Genomic DNA, 11,225 nt, shown 5'->3' on the forward strand with positions numbered 1-11,225 from the left:
AAGTGGGTGGAGCCACCAACAGCCATTCAGACTTCACCTATTGAAATTTTCAGGTTTAAATTTAAAATGCTGCCTGTCTCACACTATTTATGTCTGGGTTCCCAAACTTTGCACAGTCAGTCACTGGCTGACTACGTATTCAGGATTAGAACAAGTGGGTGGAGCCACCAACAGCCAATCCATTTCCACCCATTAAATTTTGTTGGTTCATATTTAAACCAATGCCAATTTTTAAGTATTAATTCCAGGGCTGTTAAACTTTTCAGAGTTAGTGACTGGGTATTTGCCATTCAAAGTTAGAAAAAAGTGGGCGGAGACACCAACAGCCAATCACATTTCACCTATTAACTTTCAATGGTGAAGTGTAAAATGCTGTCAGTCACAATTTTTATGCCTGAGTCCCCAAACATTGCAGAGTTGGTCACTGGGGGACTGCAGTTCAAACATATGAAAAGTGGGTTGGGCCACTAACAGCCAATCAGATTCCATCCATTGAATTTTGTTGATTTACATTTAAAATGCTGCCATTCTCACACTATTTATGCCAGGGTGCCCACTTTTTGTCCCTGGGTGACTTTGACTCAAGGTTAGAAAAGTGGGTGGAGCCACCAACCACCAATCACAATTTACCTATTGGTTTAAATTTAAACTGCTGCCATTCTCTAACTATTAATCCTGGGGTCCATAAACCTTGCAGAGTTAGTCACTGAGTAACCGCAGTTCCAGGTTAGAAAAAGTGGGCGGAGCAACCAATAGCCAATCAGATGTCACTCATTGACTTTCAGTGGGGAAATTGCTGCCATTCAGACACTATTAAAACCAGGGTCCCCAAACTTTGCACAGTGGTATTAACTATATAACTGTGGGCCCAAGGTTAGAAAAAGTGGGCGGAGCCAACAACAGATCAGATTTCATTCAGTTTCTTCATGTTTTTCAACCCAACATGAAGTTTGTTCTCAAACTTTCCTTTCTAGTTAACAATGCTTTCATATTTTCATATTTTTTTATTAGAGGCATTTAAATAAGTAATTTATCCTTTTATTATTATAATCTTAGACAACAATTTTGATGGAAAAAAAAATACTTTTATAGGAACTGATTGAAGAATTTCACACAATAGTAGTGTCCCTAAAGTCTACAGGGATAAAGTGATCCAGACTATCTGTGAAATTGGAAGTTATAGTTCTGTGGTAAAAGATTTTAGGACTCATTTATTAAGATGTGGAAAGATGCAAAGCATGCAAGTTTCTGGACTTTGCCCCAGCTAAATCCCTATTCATACCCAACCCCTGGCACTCACCCTACTGAGGATAAAGTGTCATGGTACATTAATGGATAAAGTGTCATGGTACATTAATACATGGAATACTTGCAGCGTAATACCACATGAATATTATATACACATATAGATCTAAAAAAAAACACCACACAAAAAATTTATTGGATTATTCCAATGTTTCAGTCACTAAATGTGACCTCCCTCAATGACAAATGTCAATTAAACTGAGCTTATGGTGACCAAGGGTCCCTATAAAGCCTCTTTCTAAAGCAAAATGGCACGGAAAAAAATTTCACCCACATACATGATATTATAAAAAAAAGTGCTTCTACAGGTGAAGACAAAAGCAAATAAACACAAAACAAAACTAAGAAAATTAATTACAACCAGCTACAAGAAATTAAACAAAAAACATATCTTGGCAACAATCAAGCTGATATTAATATATTACATTACCAAATCTGTGTTGTTTGCTACCATTTAAAGCAGCATAAACTGGAGTGGGATATGTACAGTAGTACAGCTGTGTGTTACCTCTGCCCTGTAATGAGATGTGTCTTCTGCTTCCCTAGAACTTCATTGAAAGTCTTACTGACAACTCCTATTTTTGGATCGGCCTCAAAAGGGATAATAAGGATAAGGATGAGTGGAGATGGGTGGATGGAACATACTATAATCCACCACAGCAGTAAGATGAAGAATCTGTCCTTGGTCCTTAGTTAAAAGCTGTCACCTGTTTCTATACCCTGGATGTGCAGTCATTTTTGTACAGGAAAATTGGAATGCTGCCCATTATCAGGAAGGAGCCCCATTGTGTGGTGATTAGTGATGATTGAATCTGTCCCGTTTCGATTTATTAAAAAACTTGTGAAATCTGAAAAATGTCACTTGTAAAAAAAAAATTGTCTGATCCTCAAATGTTTTTAGCTGTTTAGCAAAAATACCTGCCAATGGCAAAACATGGAAATTCACTGTGAATCCATGCCTGCTGAAAAATTTGGCTCATCACTAGTGATATTTGGCATTGACATTTAGTAATCAAGTTGGGTGACAACCTCTTGAAAAAAAAATATACAGTATTTACTCTAGCATTCCTTTACCCCTTTAACCACAGCATCTTATATCTCACATGTCTTCTGAACATTTTGATGCCCAATATGAACCAATATGAATCAAGGCAAAAATCTGATTGGTTGCAGGAAATGGATGTTTTTGAATGGAAAGTATACTGCCACACTTTAGAGGGAGTCAGAGGCACTTTGGACATAGTTTACTCCATATAAGCTATTGACTGTTCTCCATTAGCTCCATACTCAACTCCATACCCCATTAAAGTTTCTTCTTTCCCATTGTGGCTGAAAGAAAGAAATCTTTCTGGTAACCACTGTATTAGATATGTAGGGGACCCAAGGGGCTAATACCTCTACTGGCTTAGGAAGTCCTTGTTCTGTTACCTATGTCCTGTGGGATGGAATTGTCCCTAATTGGCTCAGGGATCTAGGTAGGAGAAGATGTGTGTGCCATACTCTGCCTGCCCTATGCTGCCTGTGTGTGCCATGCTCTGCCTGCCCTTATCTGCCTGAATGTGCCATAAACACAGGTAGTATAGGGCAGGTAGTACACACAATTGTGTACACACAATACGTATAATGTTGGCACTACTCCTACAGTCTGAGGTGTGAATATGTAAACAATGTGAGTGATTACAGTCTGAACCTGAGGTGTGAACAATGCAGGGGGTGAACAATACAGAAACTAAAAGGTGTGACCAACACAGGGGATTACATGTTTAAACAATACAGGTGGAATTACAGCCTGAATCTGAGGTGTGAACCATGCAGGGGGGGCAGTTAATCTCAGTACTGACACCATTTAAAGCTTACACAAGAGTAAGCCATCAAAGCAGCCAGACAGGTGTGGGGCCACACAGAGGGGGGTCGCGGGCCGCCAGTTGGACAGCACTGGTCTAGAGCATTAGTCCCTAGTATCCATTGCAAGCCGATCCTATGAATGAGGTAAAGATGTGGAGTCATATTGTGCCATAAATACTTGTTGTACTCAGGTAGTACCTTTGGTACTGTCTAATATAACTTTTGTTTGATCAAGAATTACTGGTGCCAGCCATTTTATAAAGTATCAAAGCTGAAAAAGAGGGTCGCACTGTATCTGTATTTTTCCCTGAAAAAGGGTTTCACCAGCATTCACCATATTCTAAATAATTTAATTTCTAATTTAATATTCTATCTAATTCAATAGCTTTAAGAAATCATGATACATGATACCAGTGTATGCAATAATATGAATTTCTGTCTGGCACAAACCTCTAGCACTGAGACAATTGTTGACATGTTTGAGTTTGTGTTACATGTACAGTTACAAAGCCAGTAAATGTAGTTTCCAAAAATGAATACCAGGAAGGATGTGGCAAAAATATTGTACTCAGCGCGTCTTTGAAGTTTCTGTATTCTAGCCTGCAAATAGAATGGAAGTGTGATTAAATAAATGTCAGAAGGAACCAGGCAATGGGGTCTTTGTTTTATTGCCTTTTGTAAAAAGTACAGTCCATTGGCAATGGGCTCCAGAGCAGGCACACTATGGGTATTTTTACATACAGGAGCAGTAATGAAGGATTTATACAGCATATAGTTAATAACACAAGCAGCACATAACAGCACTGGATCTTATAATCATTGTTTCAGTCGTAAAGTAGGTATTACTTTCTTAAAGGAATACTGTCATGGGAAAACATGTTTTTTTTCAAACCCCATCAGTTAATAGAGCTGCTCCAGCAGAATCCTGCATTGTAATCTGTTTTTAAAAAACATAGATTTAAGTTTGAAATGTCACATGGGGCTAGCCATATCCTTCATTTCCCAGGGTGCCACAGCCATGTGACCTGTGCTCTGATAAACTTCAGTCACACTTTACTGCTGCGCTGCAAGTTGGAGTGATATCCCCCCCATTCCATCAGCCGATCAGCAGAACAATGCGAAGGGAGCAAGATAGCAGCTCCCAGTAGGTATCAGAATAGCACTCAATAGTAGTGATGAGCGAATCTGTTCCGTTTCGCCGAAAAATTCACGAATCTTTCAAAAGATCCGTGAAACAGCTAAAATGTTGTGCGGCAAAAAAAATTGTCGCCCGCGGCTATTATTTTGTCGCACGGCTATTGTTTTGTCGCCCACGGCTATTATTTCATCACCTGCAGCTATTATTTTGTCGCCCGCCGGCCACAATTTTTGGACGTGCAGCAAATTTTTCCAAGGCAAATTTTTTCATCCGTTTCGCGAAACAATCCGCTAATGGCGAAACGCGGAAATTCACCACGAATCCATGCCTGGCGAAACATTTTGCCCATCACTACTCAATAGTAAGAAATCCAAGTCCGGCTTGGGACTCCTCCAGTTACATGGGAGTAGGAGAAACAATAGGTTACCTGAAAGCAGTTCTAATGTGTAGCGCTGGCTGAAAGCTCAGACTCAGGCACAATGCACTGAGATGGCGCCTACACACCAATATTACAGCTACAAATAAATTGTTGGATCAAGAATAACATTTTAAATGGCAGAGTGAATTATTTGCTATGTCAAGTGTAATTTAGAAACAAAACGTACCCCATAAAAATCATGACAGTATCCTTTTAATGTTTTCTTGGTAAATTATATTTGGCTATTATCTAAAGTAGAATACTCATACTGTAGTGGTATAAACAAACAATAAAAGAACAGTAAAAATAAAAATGGTGAGCTGATCAGAAAAACAGACAGAGCTGACTAGTGTTCTTCAGGCCAGTCCATAGTAAGTAATGTTGTTGCTTTAAGTTAAAACCACTGCCATTTAGCCTTCCCAGGTGTCATTAGTGTGCTTTATTCTAGTGATTTCACTATTCTCCCTCCACATAAGATTCTTTGATATGTTCAGAAATGTTGTGTCCCGTGAGTCCCTATCAGTAAGTTGACCCCAGAAAACCCTATATTAATGGAAGGTACACATTCTGATTAATGCAAAATGTCCTCCTACTCCAAACTTTACTATGAACAGTATCTTATCTCCTACAAAGCAATATAGATATTTAGCCATTTCATCTTGCAAAGATTTTTGTTGTACGATGTTAAGAGGAAATACAAAAACATGATGAAAAAAGCAGAAGTGGCTGCGTCTACTATATCTACACAGAGGAGCCAGAACCAAACTGAGAAGGGACCACTCAGCTGGGCAGAGAGACTTTCCCATCCATTGGCACAAGATGGACAGAGGTAAGGGCTATAACAAGGGACTGGGATGGGAGAGATCTATATGGGAATATGTCTGTATCATTAATATGGAGAGAGAACAGCACAGCAGGGAGGACTTGACTATGTAACTATATAGTTACATAGTTACATAGGGTTGAAAAAAGACCAGAGTCCATCAAGTTCAACCCTTCCAAGTAAACCCAGCACACACAACCTATACTTACCAATCTATCTTCATATACATAAACTATATATACAACCACTAATACTAACTGTAGATATTAGTATCACAATAGCCTTGGATACTATGCTTGTTCAAGAACTTATCCAGGCCCCTCTTATAGGCATTAACAGAATCTGCCATTACCACATCACTAGGAAGGGCATTCCCCAACCTCACTGCCCTCACCTTGAGGAACCCCCTACGCTGCTTCAAATGGAAGCTCCGTTCCTCTAATCTAAAGGGGGGGCCTCTAGTGCGCTGGTCATTTTTATGGGGAAAAAAAGAACATCCCCCATCTGCCTATAATCCCCTCTAATGTACTTGTACAGAGCAATCATGTCCCCTCACAAGCGCCTCTTTTTCAGAGAAAACAACCCCAACCCTGACAATCTAACCTCATAGTTTAACGCTTCCATCCCCTTTACCAATTTAGTTGCAGTCTCTGCACTTTCTCCAGTTCATTAATATCCTTCTTAAGGACTGGAGCCCAAAACTGCCCCCCATACTCAAGGTGAGGCCTTACCAGGGACCTATAAAGAGGCAAAATTATGTTTTCATCCCTTGAGTTAATGCCCTTTTTATACAAGACAGCAATTTATTTGCTTTAGTAGCCACAGAATGACACTGCCTGGAATTAGACAACTTGTTATCTACAAAAACCCCTAGATCCTTCTCCATTAAGGAAACCCCCAACACACTACCATTTAGTAGATAGTTTGCGTTTATATTATTTCTACCAAAGTACACACTTTAGTGTCATCAGCAAAAATAGACACATTACCCTCTATGCCCACCTCCAGGTCATTAATAAACAAGTTAAAAAGCAAAGGCCCAAGGACTGACCCCTGCGGTACTCCACTAACCACACTGGTCCAATTAGAAAATGTTCCATTTACCACCACTCTTTGTACTCCATCCTTCAGCCAGTTCTCTATCCAATTACAAATATTATGTTCTAGGCCAATATTCCTTAATTTGATCATTAACCTTCTGTGAGGTACTGTATCAAACGCTTTAGCAAAGTCCAAGTAGATGACATCAACTGCCATTCCAGCATCGAGGTTCCTGCTCACCTCCTCATAAAAGGCAACTAAATTAGTCTGGCAAGATCTGTAACGCATAAAACCATGCTGGCACAAACTAATAGTATTGTGAACTGCAATGTATTCAAGTACCCTATCCCTTATTCCCCCTTCCAGAAGCTTTCCTACTACTGATGTCAGACTAACAGGCCTATAGTTTTCAGGCTGAGAACGGGATCTCTTTTTAAATAACGGCACCACATTAGCAATCCGCCAGTCTCTCGGCACCATGCCAGACCTCAACGAATCCTGAAAAATTAAGTGAAGAGGTTTGGCAATCACAGCGCTCAGCTAATTTAATACCCTAGGATGAATCCCATCTGGCCCTGGACCTTTATTTACCTTTATATGTTTAAGTCTCATTTGAATTCCCTCCCGAGTGACCCATGCGTCAGTAGCTAAATTACTAGAACTGGGTATATTAAAAGGGAACCCTTCATTAGCTGGCTCCTCAGATGTATAGACAGATGAAAAATAAGAGTTCAAAATTTCTGCTTTTTCCCCATTCTCATCAACCAACTTACCCCCCCCCCATGATAATAAGGTTCCCACCCCTTCTTGCTTCATTTTTTTACTATTCACATAATTAAAAAATAGTTTTGGAATCTTTTTACTCCTAGCTGCAATATCCCTTTCCATTTCTATTTTAGCTGCCTGATAGCTTTTTTGCTACTTTATTTGCCTCTTTGTACCTGATGAAAGTCCCTGCTGTCCCAGCTAACTTGAATGCTTTAAAAGCAGGTTTTTTCTTACCAACCTCGACACTAACACTTTTATTCAGCCATAAAGGTTTTGCTTTGCGATGCCTCTCCTTGCTTACAAGGGGAATATACTGTTGTGTATACCTGCAAAGCAATGTTTTAGATGTTCCATTTTTTTTCTGTGTCTAACCCTGTGAAAAGCCTTTCCTAGTAGGTTCTTGAACCGCCTGAAATAAAAAGTTGCCATTCAGCATATTTACAAACCTACTAGCTTTTTCGGACTTAGCCACCCCATTACTCCAGTCAATGTCCAGATAATTTAAATCCCCCATAATAACAACTTGACCCAGTTGTGAAGCCTCCTCCATTTACAACAGTAGCTGGACCTCATCCCCCTCATCTATACGGGGTGGTTTATAGCATACACCAATGATCATTTTCTTTGTGACCTTCTGCCCTACTGAAATTTCTACCCAAAGAGATTTGACGTTTTCATTGGTAATGTCTTTATTACATGGCTTTAAATCTGACTTTATATAAAGACAAACCCCTCCACCCTTTTTAATATCTCTGTCCCTCCTAAAAAGTGTATAACCATTTAAATTCACAGCCCAGTCGCATTTATCATCCCACCAGGTCTCAGTGATACCTATTAAATCATAATTTTCAATACATGCAATAGCCTGCAGCTCCCCTAATTTACCCAACAAGCTTCGTGCATTAGCCAGCATGCAGCGGAGATTACTACTTCTCCCTCTGATGTTTACATTAGCTAACGGAGAGTTAGAGCTAGGGTGAATATTAGACTGTTTCCCTTGTAACAATGGAAACTCCTTATCTAATAAACTATAGGCCCCCTCACTTCTCCCCACAACCCTTTGCTAATCCCACTGCCCTGTCTACACTAGCTTTCCCATAAAACTCTAGCTCACCCACCCCCCTTGTCTACTTTAAACACTCCTCCAGCCTCTTAACCATTTTCCCTCCCCTAGCACAGCAGACCCCCTTCCATTGAGGTGCAATCCATCACGGCTGTATAGATTGTACCCCAAAAAAAAGTCAGCCCAGTGCTCTAGGAACCCAAACCCTTCCTTCCTACACCAAGACTTTAGCCATGCATTTAGCTCCCTAAGCTCCTGCTGTCTCCCTAAACTTGCACGTGGTACCGGCAAAATTTCAGAAAAAAATGACATTAGAGGACCTTTCCTTAATCTTAGAGCCTAGATCCCTCTCACTCACTCTCTCTTTAAGGTCCTCCACCTACCATTCATTTTGTCATTAGTACCGATATGTACCAAGACAGCCGGGTCATGCCCAGCCCCTCCCAAAAATTTGTCAACCCGATCAACCACATGCCAAACCCTGGCACCAGAAAGACAGCAAACTGTTTGGCTGAAGCGATCCACTCGACAGATTACCCTGTCCAATTTCTTAATGATCGAATCCCCTATAACCACCACTAGTGATGAGTGAATTTTTTCACCAGGCATAGATTCGCAGCGAATTTCTGCATTTTGCCATTGGAGAATTGTTTTGCAAAACTTCTGTGAAAATTCACTGCATGAAATTTTTTTGTTGCGCGCCAAATTGGGCGCGGTCACATCAAAAAAGGCATGGTTGCGCAAAAAACCCGCGGGCGTTAAAAAAAGTAGACAAGGGTGACAAAAAATAGATGCGGGTGACAAAAATGACACGGGCAACAAAAAAAAATAGCACGACAAATACATTTTGTGAATTTTCGCCAGACAGATTCACTCATCACTAACCACCACCTGTTTAGGCCTAGCTCTGCTCTCCTCCCCGCTGTTAGAGAGATCAGCCTCATCTAGAACTGCCAGTCCAGAGTTCACACTCCCATCTTCTTCACACAATCTGGCAAATCTGTTGGGATGCGCAAACCCTGGTGCAGCCTCCCTCTTCCTTTTCCCCACACTAGATTGTCTAACTGTCACCCAGCATACTGCCTTATCATCCTTTCGCTGCTCCCCTCCCCCCAAACTATCTGACCCCGCTAGCTCCTGCTCAGTGAGCAAGAGACTCCTCTCAAGATTGTCAATCAAATGCAGTGTTGCAACTTGTTCCTCTAGGGCTCTAACGCGAGCCTCTAAAGTGGCAATTCGCTCACATCCACAACAGAGGTATGTACTTTGGAACTGTTGTTCCACAACTGCATACATGCGGCAGGCTGGCACTGTGTCAGACCTTCAATGTTGCTACAACTCATACTCCCAGTTACAGAAACAGTTAAACAAAAATAGGTGAAAAGACATGAAATAAATACAAACTTTGTACCTTGTCAGAAACTCCTTTAGTTTGTAACTCCTGTGTTTATAACTCCACTTACAGAGCCCCCACTAACTCCTGTGATTATAACTCCACTTACAGAGCCCCCACTAACTCCTGTGTTTATAACTCCACTTACAGAGCCCCCACTAACTCCTGTGTTTATAACTCCACTTACAGAGCCCCCACTAACTCCTGTGTTTATAACTCCACTTACAGAGCCCCCACTAACTCCTGTGTTTATAACTCCACTTACAGAGCCCCCACTAACTCCTGTGTTTATAACTCCACTTACAGAGCCCCCACTAACTCCTGTGATTATAACTCCACTTACAGAGCCCCCACTAACTCCTGTGTTTATAACTCCACTTACAGAGCCCCCACTAACTCCTGTGTTTATAACTCCACTTACAGAGCACCCACTAACTCCTGTGTTTATAACTCCACTTACAGACCCACTAACTCCTGTGATTATAACTCCACTTACAGAGCCCCCACTAACTCCTGTGATTATAACTCCACTTACAGAGCCCCCACTAACTCCTGTGTTTATAACTCCACTTACAGAGCCCCCACTAACTCCTGTGTTTATAACTCCACTTACAGAGCACCCACTAACTCCTGTGTTTATAACTCCACTTACAGACCCACTAACTCCTGTGATTATAACTCCACTTACAGAGCCCCCACTAACTCCTGTGTTTATAACTCCACTTACAGAGCCCCCACTAACTCCTGTGTTTATAACTCCACTTACAGAGCACCCACTAACTCCTGTGTTTATAACTCCACTTACAGACCCACTAACTCCTGTGATTATAACTCCACTTACAGAGCACCCACTAACTCCTGTGATTATAACTCCACTTACAGGGCACCCACTAACTCCTGTGATTATAACTCCACTTACAGAGCCCCCACTAACTCCTGTGTTTATAACTCCACTTACAGAGCCCCCACTAACTCCTGTGTTTATAACTCCACTTACAGAGCACCCACTAACTCCTGTGTTTATAACTCCACTTACAGACCCACTAACTCCTGTGATTATAACTCCACTTACAGAGCACCCACTAACTCCTGTGATTATAACTCCACTTACAGGGCACCCACTAACTTCTGTGATTATAACTCCACTTACAGAGCCCCCACTAACTCCTGTATTTATAACTCCACTTACAGAGCCCCCACTAACTCCTGTGTTTATAACTCCACTTACAGAGCCCCCACTAACTCCTGTGATTATAACTCCACTTACAGGGCACCCACTAACTCCTGTGATTATAACTCCACTTACAGAGCCCCCACTAACTCCTGTGATTATAACTCCACTTACAGAGCCCCCACTAACTCCTGTGTTTATAACTCCACTTACAGAGCCCCCACTAACTCCTGTGTTTATAACTCCACTTACAAAGCCCC

This window comes from Xenopus tropicalis, chromosome 3, assembly GCF_000004195.4.
Source record: "Xenopus tropicalis strain Nigerian chromosome 3, UCB_Xtro_10.0, whole genome shotgun sequence".
NCBI classification, from domain to species: Eukaryota; Metazoa; Chordata; class Amphibia; order Anura; family Pipidae; genus Xenopus; species Xenopus tropicalis.